Below are 18,049 nucleotides of genomic sequence, written 5' to 3'. Positions count from 1 at the left end.
TAAAAAAAACAAAACAAAACAAAACCAAAAACAAGCCCCCACAACAACTATGAAGACAAAAGTGTACATAGAAATATGGTTTTTTAAAAATTAAAAATATTAAGGCTTGGGCTGGAGCTTCTCAAGCTCCGACAGGATGAAACCTGCAAGCGTCCTTGTGCTTGGAAACAAGTATCACATACTTGTATGCAGGTGACGAGAACTGTGAGGAGCAGATGCAGATGGAGTGAACCATGCTCTTGAAAGATTCTACATCACAGTTGGTCTTAAATCCATTCATATTTATGATTGTAACAAACACCTTGACAATGGGAACCAGGAAAGAGATTCCACAGATCAGTTTTTCTGCAACATTATCCTCATGCATAAGATAAAGATGAACTGAAAGAGACTTAGAAGCAGAGGGATGCAAGATGTGGGAAACCAGATTATAAATCTGAATGATTATATGCCATGTTTTGCCTAAATAATATGAAACGGGAAAGTATCAATCACAATAGCTGGGTCAGCCAAAGAAGATGCAGGCTAGAGTACAGGGCCTCCAATTAGGTTAACAAGGTAGCTCTTGAGCAGGAAAGAGAGCATAAAAGGGACCTCTCCCCACCTCAAGTGATAGAACCCCACTAACATCTCCTCAAGTTTCTAAAATTCTGGAGGAGAACCCAAATCCAGCTGGGGTTACCTTAGAGGCTCTACTTGGACAGAGCTGATAAGAGAACTGTTGACCTTGAAAGAGGAAGAAAGTAAACACAAAGCTGCAGAAGCAGCAACTGTGCTCAGGAAGAACAGAAGGTCCATTTCAGAGTGAGTGCTTTCATGTCAGATCTTGTCCTGCTGCTACCTAGCTACCACAGAACAAAAATCTAAAAGCAAGTTAGGAGATTGGCCAGAAAGGAAAGCTTCAATTAAGACTGTGTGAATAATTTAACACTATTACAGACAGGCCAGAACAAGGAAGATGTAGAGTTTTAATGCACTAAGTTTGTTTATACACGTCTACTACAGAATGACATCCCAATGTAAAAATATGGCCTGCCTTCAGCAATAGAGCTCAGAGATAATACAAAGCTGCTGAGAACTTTTATGGGTCTCAGCAGCAGCTCAGTGCCTCCGCTGACAGGTTAGAGCTCAAATTCATATTCACTTTTAAAACTGCCAAAGCAGTTAAAGAAATTGTTGCTAGCAAGCAATTTGTTACTGTCTCTTTTCTGGAGATCAGTAGTTCCCCTGCCAATAAATAAATAAATTTAAATAAAAATCACAGGAGCCCTCCCTAATCCACTTCAGTGGAGAGCTGTTTGTCACAGGGGGTAGGTAGTTCACATACTTTGCTTTGGCCAAAATGCAGGGATGGTCATCACCAACTTGTGGGTAAGAAAGTGGAAGCAGTATTGTTTTCAACCGATCCAGACAGATCTGAAAAAGATACTCCGTCCCTAATCTTACATTCAGATTCCGGTTAGTGCAAGCTACCAGCTATCTATTTGAATTTAATTAAACACAAAAGAAATTCTGCGTGATTAAAAAAAGCTTTAGCTACACTCCCATTCTCAAGCATTTTTAGAGGTTTAAAAGATGGAAGGTTTTAATTAGGGAGCCTCAGCAATATGAAAGAATGAATAATTTACAAAGAACTTGATTTGAGCTCAGCTAAAAGGTGCTACAACTTAACAATCCATACTCATTATTTCTAATGAGTACACTCATTTTTTACTTCAGTTCCAGTCACTGTAAACAGGCTATAGAGACAGCAGACAACAACATGAAGAGTTTTATGTGTGCAGTCTAGCAACTTGGTTGCTTCATAGCATTTTTGAGGTTACTTATACTTGAACTGCAGCTAACAACCTGGATTTTAATTATAGGCTATAAAAGCAGCAATAAAGAGAAGTGTTTACAAGTGATGTAGATTCCCCTTAAACTGCTTAATATTAGAAGAGAGTCACCATTCTTGGTCTTTGCCTTCTATCTCTACTCTCTTCCCAACCTCTCATCATTTTTGTGTTTGTTTCTAAAATGCTGGCACATGGGACTGGCTTTTCTAGACCATCAGAACTTACAACACAAAAATAAATTAAACCTGTGGTTAATTATGAGTAGTGCAGCATAAAGTGCATCCTGACATACTTAACAAAACATTTTCTACAATTTTTCATATAATGCACTTGATGAATTTCTGAAAAGGAAAATAGAAAAAAGAAGCAATTTCTTAGAAGAATGAGCTAAAAGGGGTTTTTGTTTTTAATAAAAATGTCTAAAATAACAACATATGAAGTTGCAGGAAACATAATATTGAAAGCTAATTTCTTAACAGATGGCAGTCATGCCCACTTCACCCATTCTGACCTATATATTTTTTCCTTTGCTTTTATTAATATTCATCTTTCATTGACTGTGTTTTCCACAATTGTGCCAGCACATGATACTGTTTGGGTAAAAGGTCTGAGAAACTCATTCAAGTACATGTTTTTCACATGGTAAAATATAGAATGCATGAAGGAGGAAAACACCTTTACAAAGCTTATGCCATAAAACTGCACTTTTGACATAAAATTTTCTTTTCAAAGGCTGCTCAACTTTGAAACTCTATGTACAAAGTTTTCATCAAGTCTTGATGGCAAAACTTGAAGTTTGCAGACATTAAAGCATTTTCATAACTCACACTTTCTTCTAGAAAAAAATACACCTGTGCCATACAGTTAAGACACAACCATTGAACTGAACTTCATTATTTTATTATTTTTCTATGCATTTAATTGTGAAAAGGTAGAAAAATTAAATACCTGTAGAAAGTGAAGAACTGAAGGAGGAATGTGAAAAAAATTTGCTGTGAATGGTAATTTAAGTCAAGAAAATTTAAAATTTCCATATAAAGTGCATCCAATCTTTTCTCCTAAGCATTATGTTATACTGTTTTTGAGAGCACATCATAAAATATGTCAAAAATATTCAAATCTTTTACTTTCGTTACTCAAAAATGACAAGGATTTTCATGGAATGTCACATCAAAGATAAATCTTGGAATGACAGATGGCAGTTGGAAGGATTACATTTGAAGAAGTTATATCATGAGCATTTGCAGTTTTCCAGTCTTCTCTTCTGTACCCAAAAAACAAGAAAATAAGTCAACTGTCTGTCCTAGCAGCAAACAAACAAGGTGGTCATAGGAGCTGGTATTCCCCCAGTTCCTATTTCAGACTGTTGTTCTTAAGCACGCTAACTTGCCTAACTGCTCATCAGCATCTGGGGAAAAGAGCAAGGCAGTTTGAGCATATTTTCACTTCATATGCAATGGAGAGTGCTGCAAAAATAGCCTTTTGGAAAGACTTACAGGCTTTCCTGGAGTAGAAGAGGTGAGCTTCTATGTAACAAATTCTTTATGGATGAAATTCATGAGCAGCATTTCATGGTTAGCAACATAGAGATGTCAAGAAAAGTACCACATATATCTGACTACCTAACAAAATTCTGAAACCCTGCACATACGGGCAGAGACTCAAAAGGACAAATAGTTCCTATTTTGACCAAAGGACCATCCCCCTGATGTCCCTCATTATAATGATCTTCCAAAGTAGAAGACTCACACTAATTGGGAGAACCATAAAATAGTTGTTGTTGAAGCTATTCCCATGTTGTTCTCACAGTGAAACATTGAAAGATTGTTCTCTAATGTGATTTTACAATACCAGTTAGGCAGATGAACAGTGAAAGTGACCATTGCTTCAAGTCAGTAGCCAAACTATAAAACAAAATACAGTGACAAAACAAACAGGATCTCCTGTCACACTCCAGTATCATTTGCATCACCAAGAGAGATGATTTTAGGAATTGATCGCTTATCATGCTGAATGAGCATCATACTTTTAAAAGGTGACAGTCAAATACAGAGTACAGTACAACACAACACATTTCTTGAGCACCTGGTGTTGTATTCTATCTCTTCATTTCGGTCAATTGAATTAAAATGCTGTTAAAGCCACATGCCAGTTCATTTAGGAAGCCCACATATCAAAATCCAAATAATTTATATTTGTGTCAAGTACAAAAAAGTTATTGAATTACTTGGAGAAAAAGATTCTGATCTCTCTCCTTATGTTTCTCTCCTTTCAGCACCATTAGGTTTTTGAACAATTTTGAAAGTGGGACAAATGGGAGCCACATGCCAGGCTCTGAATAGCATCCAGCGAAAGCTGACCACATCTTCATGCTTCCCAAAACATCCACCCTACTGCGCAATTCATTTAGGCTGACACAAAACTGCATTAAAAGCTTTCACATAAATGATAGCATTCCCAGCCATACAAATTCTGACTTATTACAATCACCAATCTCTTCAAAGATTCAGTATCATTCCCAAAAATGGGATGTAAATTTGCCTTTACTCCCTGTGGCATCTAGCAACTCATTTTGAAAAGTCTGCTATTTGCTTTTGTGGGTTGTCCATACAATTCCAGCATGCAGTGCTTTAAAATAATTAGAGCTTCCAGTAAATGCTGCAATGCACTGGTCTTGCTGCCTTGTGTAGAGGGATCTGACTTTGTATTAATTTTGCCTGGGGACTCTACAAACTGCTCAAACAGAGTTCACGTCTCCTGTTGCCAGTTCATACATTCACAGACTCCATCTCTCTCCATCTTCCTCCCTGCCCCACTCCCTATGCCTGCAATACTTTTCTAGCACTAGGCAAGGACATGGAAAAAGCATGAGGCATTTGGAAGTTAAAACCAGAAGCTTAACCACTTTATACAGCAAAATTAAGAGGCTTAAACTCACCAACAAGTGCAGGAATTGTCAAGTTGGATGTTATGCATTAAGCATGAGAAAGTAAATACATATGACAAATGCTTTTCTTCCCATGTGAATGTAATGATTCTCAGCTAATGTATCTAAATTAAGTCACGCATTAGTTATGTCTGAACAGAGCAGAATGACAATTAACATTTTGTACATAATCAACCACTGGCTTTTTTAGATTCAGAACTAATTCCAGGGACGCTGCAGGCCTGACTTTTCTTCAGCTGAGCAAGCAGCGAGATATTATTTCAACAACATCCAGTTAGAGTAGTCAGCCTTCTTGTCCACATGCACAGAAACAGGATATTTCACAGGTAGCAAATCAAATAAATCATGTGAAAGCAAACAGTTCAAACTGGGTTGCCACGATTTATCCAAAACCACTAAACACCCTTCCATTTGATCTTCCCTGTAACATACTGAATCAGGACATGTTGACCACTGGTAAGAGAAATAAATAAATAAATATCAGCAACACTGGTGTCCTGGTTTCAGCTGGGATAGAGTTAATTGTCTTCCTAGTAGCTGGTACAGTGCTATGTTTTGAGTTCAGTAGGAGAAGAATGTTGATAACACTGATGTTTTCAGTTGTTGCTAAATAGTGTTTAGTCTCAAGTCAAGGATTTTTCAGCTTCTTATCCCCAGCCAGTGAGAGAGCTAGAGGGTCACAAGAAGTTGGCACAGGACACAACCAGGGCACCTGACCCAAAGTGGCCAACAATGTATTCCATACCATGGGAGGTCCCATTTAGTATAGGAACTGGGAAGTGTGGGGGGGAATCGCTGCTCGGGGACTGGCTGGGTGTTGGTCGGCAGGTGGTGAGCAATTGCACTGCGCATCATTTGTACATTTCAATCCTTTTATTATTACTGCTGTCATTTTATTAGTGTTATCATTATCCTTATTAGTTTCTTCTTTTCTGTTCTATTAAACCGTTCTTATCTCAACCCATGAGTTTTACTTCTTTTCCCGATTTTCTCCCCCATCCCACTGGGTGGGGGGGAGTGAGTGAGCGGCTGCGTAGTGCTTTGTTGCTGGCTGGGGTTAAACCACGACACTGGTTTTCACAATCATTTCAGAGTACGCTGGAATACAAATGCATGCAGAAATATGAGTACTTTTGTGACAGCAATAAAATATTCTTTCTAAAGGTGGGTACACCTACCTTCCCCTACACTTTATAACATGTTACCTATTGTTCTCAGACTCCAGGTTAGTGACAGGAAATTTACTAATTCTCAATCATGGCAGTTGCAGTCCGATGCTGCAAGGCTGAAGGACAATTAAAGGTCACTGCCTATTAGAGTACACAAGACTCATGACAGGGCACATTTGGAAGCTAAGGCAGAAGCCCCCTAGCTCTGAGTCACTGCAGAATCTTAACAGATCTGAACTTTTCACGCAACATCTGCATCACTTGGGTTTTCTGAGCTGGCCACTGTACTCAGATCTGTCAGTATGCCACCTGCCTGGGAGACTCAGGTGGACTGCAGCCTTGCTCTCTACCAAATACACCTTCAGCAGCTGTATTCCATTTAGCAGGCTAAGAACTTCTGCAGCACCTTCCATGGCAAAACCCACAATTCTTGCTGGTCATAAAGCTGCTTTATTCCCAATACCTAAGCAAAGTATACACATATTTATACACATGCTTTCCATACGTACATCTGCAGTGATGCTATCACCTGGTTCAAGTGTCAATGATCCTTTTTTAATCAAGTCTTAATGTACGCATTTATTTTCTCTATGACAACACCTCTGTGTCTTAAATGCATACACCATATCTAGCATGTTGTGGTCAGACTTTTGGGCTATAAGTTAAATAAAATGCAATGCATAGTTACGTAACTGAAAAACATGACTTTGTCTTCCCACAGGTGGTGATTCTAACAGCACAGCTGGAGCATCCCACACACAGGCAGACATCCAGGCAAAAGACAGTGTTAGTGGTTCCTTATGCCTTACAAGTTACTATTAAAAGGGTCTCCAGCTTATAAAGATCTCACTTCAGAAGTATTCCTCAAATTTTGTGCTGCTAGTCATGAATTAACCAAGTCTGAAGATGCTAACAAGATAAATCCCAAAATATTCTAATCTGCCTAAACAGATGCACACTAAATAACCTGTGGCTTGACCAACATAACCTTGCAGAAGTATTTATATCTTCCTCCATTAGGACTTCAAAGAAAAGAAGAAAATTGTGATAGTCATGTACATTGAGTTGCATTTCAGTCTTAATGGGGGTTTTCAAGACCTCTAAATTTGCTTTTTCAAACATATAAAAGACGCAAGACAACACTGACAGGAATAAAGTGAAATACATTTAGAAGTAAGATTTTAGCCTGGGTTTATGTTTTACAGAACCCTGAGCCGTTCATGATTTGAAAATGGCTTTCTACTTCTGCTTTGAAAGATACATTTATTATACAAAGCCAAATATCTGATTTTAAGTGCAGACATACAAAGTTGTAAGAAATTCTTATCACTCCTTTCTTTCCTTATATTTCTCTAAAGCCTGTAGTCACTGTTCTCTACATCTTGCAGCCATACTGTCCTCCATACCTCCCACCGCTACATAGTGATGCTGACTATTGATGTGTGGTGCCACTCTCCTACCACTACATCCACTTTTACTAAAGCACAGCTCATTTCAGTGATACTGTTTTGACATACTGACAATCTGAAAGATACTCAGTACTTAGGATTGTTATGTGTTTCTTCTTTTGACAAATACTTCTGTGATATTGTTCAAAAAATCTTTCATCTGAAATACAACCACAGGGAGAAAAAAAAATTAAGAACACAGGCAAAACCAGTGAGAGCTTACTGGCATTTCTGGGGGTGGGAAGAGAACAGACTCAAATGAAAAATTGAAGTTTTTCATTGCAAGGGTCTTAAATAAGACATCTCAATTTTGTCAAGTGAGATTTAATGATATAGCATAAAGCTACTTCACTGGGGAGAAGTTGTTAATTTCCCCCCCCCCCTTTCATTTCAAGGGCCATTGTTTGTTAGTTATTGCAGCTGTTAGTTTGTTACAGTCATTACTTTCTTTAGCTTGGTGTTTGGGGATTTTCTTTTTTGTAGTTTCACTTTTTTTATTTAAATGAAATGAGCATTATTTTCCAAGTTGATGCATTAGGCCATGGCAATTGCTGCCAGCAGAAGTAATATACACCACCCTTGAAAACAGAGATATTTTTTCCAAATATATCCAAGGTCAATCCCTACAATATAAATTTATTTAGCTTCATGTATACCATCAAGGTATACACTTATTAGAATAGGATGTGCAATTTCTATAAACTTGAAAAAAAAATTTAAAGACAGCCTTTTTCAGATCAGATCATAAGTCACCCTGATGAAGATTATAGGAAGGGTCTGACAAAAGGGCAAATGTTTTGTAACTATTCAGGGTAACGACTAACACACTTTCCTCTGTGGCATCTGGTACTGGCCAGTGCCAGAGACAGGTACAGAGAAGCACAGAGTACATCTGCATTGGGTTTGCATGGTAAGGTTTTGGTAGCAGCGGGGGGGGCTACAGGGGTGGCTTCTGTGAGAAGCTCCTAGAATCTTCCCCCATGTCCAATAGAGCCAATGCCAGCTGGCTCCAAGATGGACCCACCGCTGGCCAAGGCGAAGCCCATCAGTGACAGTGGTAGCACCTCTGGGATAACGTTGTGGGTTGTTTTTTTTTGTTTTTTGGGGTTTTTGGGGGGGGGGCAGGTTATCCTGCACAACAGCAATGGCAGCCGGGAGAGAGGAGTGAGAATATGTAAGAGAAACAACTCTGCAGACACCAAGGTCAGTGAAGAAGGAGGGGAGGAGATGCTCCAGCCACCAGAGCAGAGATTCCCCTGCAGCCTGTGGTGAAGACCATGGTGAGGCAGGCTGTCCCCCTGCAGCCCATGGCATGCCTGAAGGAGGCTGTGACCCCATGGGAAGCCCACGCTGGAGCAGGCTCCTGGCAGGACTTGAGGCCCCATGGGGGACCCACGCTGGAAAAGTCTGTTCCTGAAGGACTGCACCCCATGGAAGGGACCCCTGTTGGAGCAGTTCATGGAGGACTGTCTCCCGTGGGAGGGACCCCACGCTGGAGCAGGGGAAGAGTGTGAGGAGTCCTCCTCCTGAGGAGGAAGGAGCAGCAGAGACAACGTGTGACAAACTGACCACAACCCCCATTCCCCATCCCCCTGTGCCACTGGTGAGGAGGCAGAGACTGTGGAAGTGAAGTTGAGCCCAGGAAGAAGGGGGGGGGGGCAGGGGGAGGAGGTGTTTTAGAGTTTAGTTTTTATTTCTCCTTACCCTACACTGATTTGATTGGTAATAAATTAAATTAGTTTCCCCCCCCAAGTCAAGTCTGTTTGCCTGTGACAGTAATTGCTGAGTGATCTCCCTGTCCTTACTTCAAACCCACAAGCCTTTTGTTATATTTTCTCTCCCACATCCATTTGAGGTGGGGAGTGATAGAGCACCTTAGATGGGCACCTGGCATCCAGCCAGGGTCAACCTACCACAACATTCATCACAGCAGCCCCTGCACCCTGGTCACCAGCATTCCTTCACCAAGGAGTTTGCAAATACAGGGTAGACTGAAATTTCAACGTGCAGGGGGAGATAGTTGCAAGGGGAGATGCTAAATCATGCCCTTAGCAGCTGTTACTTAGCTATCACCACCTCCTAATTAGTGGTTTCTTTTAGATCTTTGATAACTGTATGGCACAGGGAAGAAAAAGGAAAAAAAAAACCCAAAACATAAACCATAAGCAAGAATTTTAAAGGTGAAGTATAAACTACTGTTTGGCCAGATAGAACAAATAGCCTTCTAGATTCAGTGTCTAAGTGAAAGCACGAATCATGGCCTGAGGGAAGAATAATTTTGTACCTAGAAGACTTTCAAAAAATTTGCAATTTCATGGGATGACTTTGAAAAACAAGCAAGTGAACTCCCTCACTCTTCAACCACCCCTCAGCAGAATTTGGGCTAGTAAGGAAAGAAACATTATCTCCAAATTTGATACATCCAAGTATTTCTCTGGAAAATTGCCTGATAGACCCTACTTCTGTAGAAGAACCCATGCTGCACAAAGCTAAGAAGGTGATTTAACCAGAGCAGTAAACTCCCCACTTTTCTTACGGTCAGACAGCCACAGTCCTCCCTCACCCACTGCTAGCCTCCCTTTTCTTCTCTCCAATACATCCTCCAATAACAATGAGTGAAAGAAAAATAAAAATGCATGCTGTCGAGGACTGATTTATATGAAAAATCAAAAAGTTTATCAGTACTTCAGACACTGATGTGCACACTTCTATAGTTGGTCATACAGCAAAGATACAGCACATGCAAGAAATTCTCCAGGCTTAGTGATCTGCTGTAGGAAAAAAAAAAATAAATCTCACTTTTATCTACATTTTCATTCCTTTATGTTTAAGTAAAATGAGTGAACCACTGTATTCATTAATATCTTTTCCAAACTATAACACTACAGATCATAAACCCTGAGTTTAACCAGTGTTGTTTTAAAAGTCATTGTTAGTTACTCCTTGTAAAATCTATTATTGGAAGCATATTACTGTCCGATTGTTATTTAGAATGTAGCAGTTAGAGCTTTTGCATATTTTATGACCTGTTGACTTTCCCACTAAAAGAACTGAAAGGAAGGAGACAGGAGAGCTGTGTCCTCTGTTTCTCAGAGGACAGGTGGATTCTGTCATCCCAGATGATGACAGAACATTAGAAAAACTGAAACTGTGGTCATTATGGACAGCCTGAAATGTCAGCAAAAAATAACCTTGTCAAAATGTTTAACTTTGAAATTTTATTTCCGAAGTTACAATTACACTGCCTGACAATAGTCTACTAAACATGATTTAAATTGAAAACGCAAATTAAAGCAGCATATGCTTAAATGGAAGGTTTTAAGGGGACTCTATCCATGGGATTAGGAAAAGCTGTTAATCAGCCACTTGGAATCAAGGTTGCTGTGGAAAGTTAACATGACCTTTTATATAGCAACATCTTCAGGTAATACATGCTACGTAGTCTTAAGTGTTGTATATTGCTCACTCAAAAGGAGGAAAGGCAAATGGGAATTGTAAAAACTGCTAATTCTTCACCTAATAAATTAACAAAATACCAAACTGTGCAAGGGAACAGCTTTTACACTTCTGAAGTACAACCAGAAACAAATCAGTACAGTGGTACAATTGTACGTCTCTGGTTCAGTGAATTAGTTCTATATTGCACTTTTAAATTTAATTTTTAAAATTTCTTTTTCAGTATTTTAACCAATTTCCATGGAAATGCACTTTACCACAGATCATACACAGAATATCATCTTAGTCACCATTCCAAGAGTAATAAAAAGTGTAAAATTAAGAATCTGAATTAGACATAAGCAATGCTATATAAATTATTACAGACTTAAGCAAATGTGTACAGCTGTCTGTGAAAGTACTTTGTTTTGCTAAGCTAAATTTACTACCAGATATCCACATATAGTTCATTAGGTTTTAATGAGAATCAGTCTTTTCTTATCTTCATAAAAAAGCAAACATACAAAAAGATTAAAGTAAACTTAAAAAAAAATTGTCTTCTGGATTTAGGGACACTTTTGTAGTTTTCTGGTATCACCTTAATTTACATGATCACAGAGATATGTAGCATGTTTCCTCTTTATGGGCAGAGAACACGGTCTGCTCTGTTAATATTTTCACATCCCCATTTCATTACAACACGCTAAATTTAGTCAGAAGTTTACCAGCTATGAAAGCCATCTACAGGCATAGAAAATATGCAAATTCATACTACCCTCATGACAAATCAAAATCCACTGAACTTTTCAGTTCTTAACTTGGCAGCCTGTCTCCCTCCAAACAGTGGAGAATCCAGTTACCTTCAGAGTCCCAAAGCCTGAGCTAAACAATGAATGCTTTTTCCACTTCTCTTGAAGAAATGTTTTCTCTCAAAAGCTGCTGGCCAGATGCTGGAAGATATTACAGGTAAAATTATAAACTAGCTTATCTTACAGTACCTTTTAACTTGCCAACCACTTGTTAATATAAATTTGTCCAGTGATGACAAAAATAAAATCAGCAGGTAGGGAGTGGCATGTCATTAAGTATTAAAAACTGCATTAACAAGCAGTTTCAACCTTCAGAAGCAATCACTTGCTGCCCAAGAAAAGTTGGCATTAAAATCACACATAAAGGGACAGGGTGCTTTTGCAGTCCTCCTTACGCTTCTGAGCAGCAACACCAAATTCTATTGGCGTCTCTCAACCAGAAACACACTCAGCTTTTTCACTGTCACAGTGAGCACTGCTGTCTCTGGACTATTACTGTAGTTGACAGCATCTACCTTTTAGCTAACATAGAAGCCCCCCAAGAATTAATTACTTCATTTTGTAGCACTTGACAGCTTGTTAGCAGTTTCAAACACTTGCTGCACTACAGAAAAACAATTTTCTAGTATCAACATTTTCATTAATCATTTACTGTTAGACTTCTAAGTAGAATAATTTAAATTTCTTTGATTTTTTTGAAAGCACAATTCCTGCTGTTCAAAATAAGCTACTACTTGCAGTGCATTCAAACACACCTGTGGACAGTTGTCAAATTGTTCAGATATTTAAGGACCAGAAGTGAAAAAACTCCTGGGGACAAACATACATGTGGACAAAACTTAGGGAAAAAAAAGATAAGGACTTTTTTTTTGTACTTTTTAAGGTAAGGCATCATATAAAATCTGGTCTTAGATCAAGAAATTTTCTTTTTCTTCAATAACTTGCCATCTTAGCAGAGCCCAGGTCTGCTCCAGAAAATATGGAAGAACAGAAGTCACCTGGACAGAAGGGAGGGCCAGTGAAAGTTACAGTAAAACATGCTGCTGCATTAAAAGCTTCTTAAAGCTTTTAAAAATCATTTTATACTGTATTGCTCTGATGTTCACTATTGCACCTGCCAGTTACCAGCCAGCATGTTTTACTCCCTACCAGATAAGACCTTGCCTGGTTTTCTGCCAGAATCTTAATGTTCTTTCAACATAACTTCTGCTGATGGGAGAATATATTTTTCTTCTCAAAAGTTCTTGCTATGGTTTTTTAAGTAAAAAGCATGTGTCTCCACAGTACACATTTTCTTTCATGTGTGTGTGGCACAAGCATAAAGTCAGTAAGTTTAAAAAACTTGTTAAACAAATATTGCAAATGTTACATTTCCATAAATACATTTCTGTTTATTAATCACTATTGATAATTATCCTTAGTCAGGGTTGACCTTTTTTCATCCCTCATATATGCTTTGATAAGACATGCAACAAAAAAATCTACAACAGATTACATGCTTGGACCAACACATGAGGATAAAAGATTAAAACACATTACTACAGAAGCACACCGATTGTGAACTTTACACAGGTGACTTAAAAAAAAATTATACTGTTAACATTTAACAGTCTTTAAAGTAATCTTTATTTCTTCTTGAAAAGTACCTACTTTAATAATCATATTTTTCTGTTTAGTGTAGGAAGCTTCTTCAAACCTAAAGGAACAATTCGATTTTCATTTCTTCTTCAAATACCTACTGCTACAAGAACTAGCCTTATGAATTAAAATGAGGATATGACCTTTACCCAAAAGCAAATGGGAGTATAAGGCATCTAAACTAGAAGTCAGTGAATGAGCAAAGGAGTCACTAGAGGCCAAGAACATAGCTCATTCACTATTACACACGCCAGGATTGGAGATTCAGTCCCACATCTGCATTACCATACTACTAAAGGAGTTCAACAACTGCAACTTTCTCTTCCTCTCTCACACACGTAAAAGCGTGCAAAAACTTTGCTATTGCACAACTGGAAAGCAAGAAGCCCTGAAGCTATATAGCAGTTGCTCTTCATAAATAAATTTCTAATCCCACCCTTGAAATGTGACAAATCTTCCACCTTCTGTTGTATCTGAAGCATTATTTTTATTCTTCACCTGGTGGACAAATAAACAACTTGCCAGAGTTTACATAAGCAAAGGCAGGAAAAAGTTACTCAGTCTTTCTAAAAAAGATAAAGCTGATCAAAACGCATGTTCAAACGTATACTGAAAGACAGAGATGGTATCTTAGAGCTACTCTTAAGATGAGGGGCAAGTTTTCATGGCTCTTCCAAGCACAAAACTGATTTACATCAAAGGACTGACTGAGTTCGTGACCTCCAAATGAAAAGTGTGTGCTTCTGCTCAGTGAGAGTCCGATGAAGCTATTTTCAGTGGTAAGAATCTGGGCTATCTGTATCACTTTATGGAAGCAAAATGCAGAATCTCACTTTGTAAAATCCTCCTTGTAATGGCAGTAAGGCAGCAATTTGTTCCTGTTGCTAGAATGCACAGTGACCAAACTGATAGTCTCTGGAATGATGAGGCACACAGCATAATAAGCAGATAATCATGAGGAATAAAAAGTTTGAATAACAGGAGACAAGATTCATGATCTTCTCTTAGAAGTTACTTTTGGCTATGCTAATTGCCTATTTCAAGCACTTAAGTTCATAGTCTCTCCCAAGGTAGGAAGCAGTAACTATTAAAGAGCTCTGAATTTTCATGTCTGAGACGTACTGTGTCCCTATTGCAGGGAGAACATTCTGTGTCCTTGATACCACAGGACCAAGGAGCTCCTAACCTCTTCACACCACTTTAAGCCCAACATCAGCCTGACATGTTTGGCATTTACAAGTGACAACTTGCCCTAGAAGATGCATTTAAGCTATGACTGATTTACAGTGCTGTATTAATGAAACTGCCTGTACATTTGATCCACCTTTTCACAATTTCACAAACATCTAAGTTCTACTGACACAAATTCTAAAAGTTACTTTATTCTGTAATCATACTAAATAAATCAGCAGTCCAGTTGTTTCAAACAGCTCCTCTGCCTAATCAGGTATTACCCCTTTAAGACCAAAGCACCTATGAATGACTACAACTAAAAGTTACAAAATTATGCTCTTATGAGGTAAAGTTATCCTGCTTCTTCACCCCTCCCTTCCATAGATGCCATCCATGATGATTAGATGTATAGTTTATTTTAGTCTTAAAAAATAACACAAAATTAATTTATTTCAATAGCAACTAGTAAGACAGTAAGTTAACAAACATCCTTTTTCTCCCCTTCTCCACTCTTTTTGCAGGAACATCTACCTGTGCTACTATCCATTGAACAAGTTAGTGAAAGTATTTATAACTAAATCCACAAGAAACACTTTGGAATTCATCTGAGAGAAGTAGCTTAAATTCACAGACATGAGCTTGTGCACAAAGAAGAGCTAGGGTTATGCACACTGGTTATTTTTGCATTTACAGGTGTATGCACACTAAGATTTGACCTCATCTTCCTTCAAAGGAAGTACTAAATGACATTTTAGCACAGAATTTAGGTCTGTACAAAGAGTTTCTCATATAAGACTGTTAGTAAAGAGCCAGCAGACAATGTTGAGCTACCAATATTCTTAACATTTCTGTCAATGTTCAACTTACAAAGTAAAATTAAATACCTTTCACAAGATTTACTACGTCAGAGGTCCAAGTGAGAGAAAAACAAAAATCAATGTACATAATATTTGTACTGAAGAACTAAGCTTAGAATTTTAGGTTGGCAAAACCTAGAGAAAATACCAACAAAGGAATACACGGGGGTTCCATGAAGTTTCTTTAATAAAATTTATGAGGATTGAAGAATGTGGATCACTTCCTTCACTATATTTTCCTACGTTCAAGAGAGCAGTAAAGAATTCCTCTACAGGCTCAGTAATATATGGAAACTGCTTTAGTAACAGCCATAGATTCAGTTTTCAACTTTGTAAAAATGAATTTAAGGTAACTGCAGCTTAAGGTAAATTGACTTTGAGCACCAAGTACTGTTTCTTTCCTTTTTCAAAGACAGAGCTATTCTGTGAAATTACACCACGTGTTAATGTGAGATTTAACGTTTCTCAAAAAAGCGTGTTACAAATTATTAACGCATTCCAAGAACATATGCCAAAAGGATGGTACTATGTCAGTACGACAACAAAAATACTATTGTTAAGATAAATACTAGTTCTCATTGCAGCCTTCTGCTACTGCTATTAGAGGAGCAATGAAAAATTCTCTTTTTGTAACTGTTGAAACTCTGTTGGCTTTGTATCCCTGTAGATCTACCACCCTTCCTTTTAGCAACTATCAAAATTGTCTTTCAATGGAGAACATTCTTGCACTGGAAAGATTAGGATCAGCAAAGTGAGGTCTTGCCCTGACTTTTTCACAGGTTTCCTGCACGACTCCATGTGAAGTCATGAACGTACCTGTTCCACAGGAACCCCCTCTGTAAATAAAATAGCCACCTGTTGCACACTGGGGTAGGGCAGGTCTATATTGATTTCTGCCAAGTACACTGAAACTTTTTGAAAGTCATTAGACAATCATGAAACATCGCTTTGCTGCTTAAACATAAAACTTCACAACATAATCAGCTAACTATTTTGTAATAGTATTTGATAAACTCCACTATCTGCGTTGGTAAAAGGATCCTATAGCAACTGGGCACCTCCCAGAGAAAGCCCATTGTAGCAATACAGCAGTACCTACTGACACAAATAAACCAAGTAAAAATATTTTCCACTCCTTGCTCTCCTCCGACTCTTCTTCTGCTCCTAATTTGTAGAAGCTGAAAACACACACAGATGTTAATGTGCTTTACAACAGCCACATCTAGCAAAGATTCAACCCTTGTGCCTGTTACATACTTCACTTTTCATGACTCATCTCCAGCTTTCCAGAGGCAAGTAAGTCCTACTGGGCAGTATATACAGCTAGTGATACCTTTTACATGCTCACAATAGGAACTGTGAGAGATTTAGCCTAAAAGGACTCCCCAAGCTTAAAGCAGTAACTAAGCCTACACCAACACAGGTGTAAGTATAATGGGAAATCGGTGCAGAACAGCAGTGCTATATTCTGCTTTACAGGTAAAAGATCTATGTAAGCCTGTTAACACTAATTTCAAAACATTAGTTTATATACAATCGCAGGACTGTAAGAACTGCACAGTTCAGAACATCCGGCCTTCCACAACTGCAAGCGAATATGTAAGTCATACGTGTGTAGAACTACAACATCCTACCTGTCCTTTAAAAAAGTTAAAATGCAGCACAAGCAGCTAGCCAGGAAGCTGAAGTGCATTATCAATGTCCCTACCACAAAAGAGAATTTGTTAAGTATTCAGGATGCACTCTGAGTACATTTACATGCTATCAGAGAAGGTGAAATGCCACAAGTGCCATGACTGGCAATATGACTTGGGAGAGAATTTCCTCCTAATGATAAATTTCACAAATAGTGAACACTCAGACAAAAACCACACCCACCAGTAACACAAGAAGTTTTTCGATATCACTGGTAACAATCTCAACCTTGCCGAAGTCCTATCTTTGGCTGCAATCTATAGAGAGCATTTCAGAATGAGACACAAACCACAAAGAGAACAATGGCACAATGGGTGAGAGAGTCCCCTCCTGACCTGGTAGGTGACCAGTGGAAACGCCAAAGCCTAAGATTAAAGGGAACCCAAACACAGTACAACCCAAGAAGTGATATTTTTTCCAGTTCCCTCAAAAGTAATACAGTTTTGAGGTATTTTTGAACAATTACCCTCATCTCAGCAGAATATAAGGTTGTGTAAGCACAACTTCAGGTTTACCTATTCCATTTCATTGCTACATCCTTCAATTCTTCTAGACATACAGTTAAGCAAAATGTATCATCCCAAACAGGGATTGAAGTGCTACCTCTGTGCCAGCTATACTACAGCCCTCTCTGATTCTCCATTGATGGAGTGATTCTTCATAGCAATAAGCTTCTTAGCTTCTTTCATCACGTCACCTCTAGGCTGAAACAGGCTCCACATCAATTTAACTTCTGCTTTCCTACAGGGAGGGTACCACGTCCATGATATAAGATTGACTTACAATGAGTGGGTAGTCTCTCAGTGCCAGCTACGAAGAATCCAAATTTTTTTTTTTTTTTTTTTTCTTTACAGCAGTGAAAGTCTGAGCAATTCCATTAGGCAAGATGTGGCAAGCTCACATGAGTCTGGTGTTCAATCTGAAAAACAAACAAAAAAATCAGATGAGAAATAAAACTTCCTGCTGCATTGTCCTTTCACACTCGAGAAGCACAAGGGCAGTAAGGAATACAATATATAAATATCTGGAAAATTTTATGCCTT

At 38.5% G+C, this 18,049-nt stretch overlaps 1 protein-coding gene across 10 annotated transcripts in view; it reads right to left on the bottom strand.

The window, feature by feature from the left end:
* OSBPL3 (oxysterol binding protein like 3) overlaps positions 1-18,049 on the bottom strand; it is a 95,446-nt gene that overhangs the window by 56,928 nt on the left and 20,469 nt on the right. For 7 of the 10 annotated variants that reach the window (XM_069773076.1, XM_069773056.1, XM_069773066.1 and 4 more), the window contains exon 2: positions 17,790-17,925. The exons of 2 other annotated variants lie outside the window; for them this stretch is intronic. The gene's annotated coding sequence lies outside the window, so the exon portion shown is untranslated. Of the gene's footprint in view, positions 1-17,609; positions 17,695-17,789; positions 17,926-18,049 lie in introns of those variants that run through there. One more of the 10 variants, XM_069773110.1, reaches the window with a different exon arrangement.

This window comes from Haliaeetus albicilla, chromosome 2 (assembly GCF_947461875.1).
Source record: "Haliaeetus albicilla chromosome 2, bHalAlb1.1, whole genome shotgun sequence".
NCBI lineage: Eukaryota > Metazoa > Chordata > Aves > Accipitriformes > Accipitridae > Haliaeetus > Haliaeetus albicilla.
The sequence above is the reverse complement of the archived record's forward strand: the minus strand, read 5'-3'. Positions and strand labels throughout refer to the sequence as shown.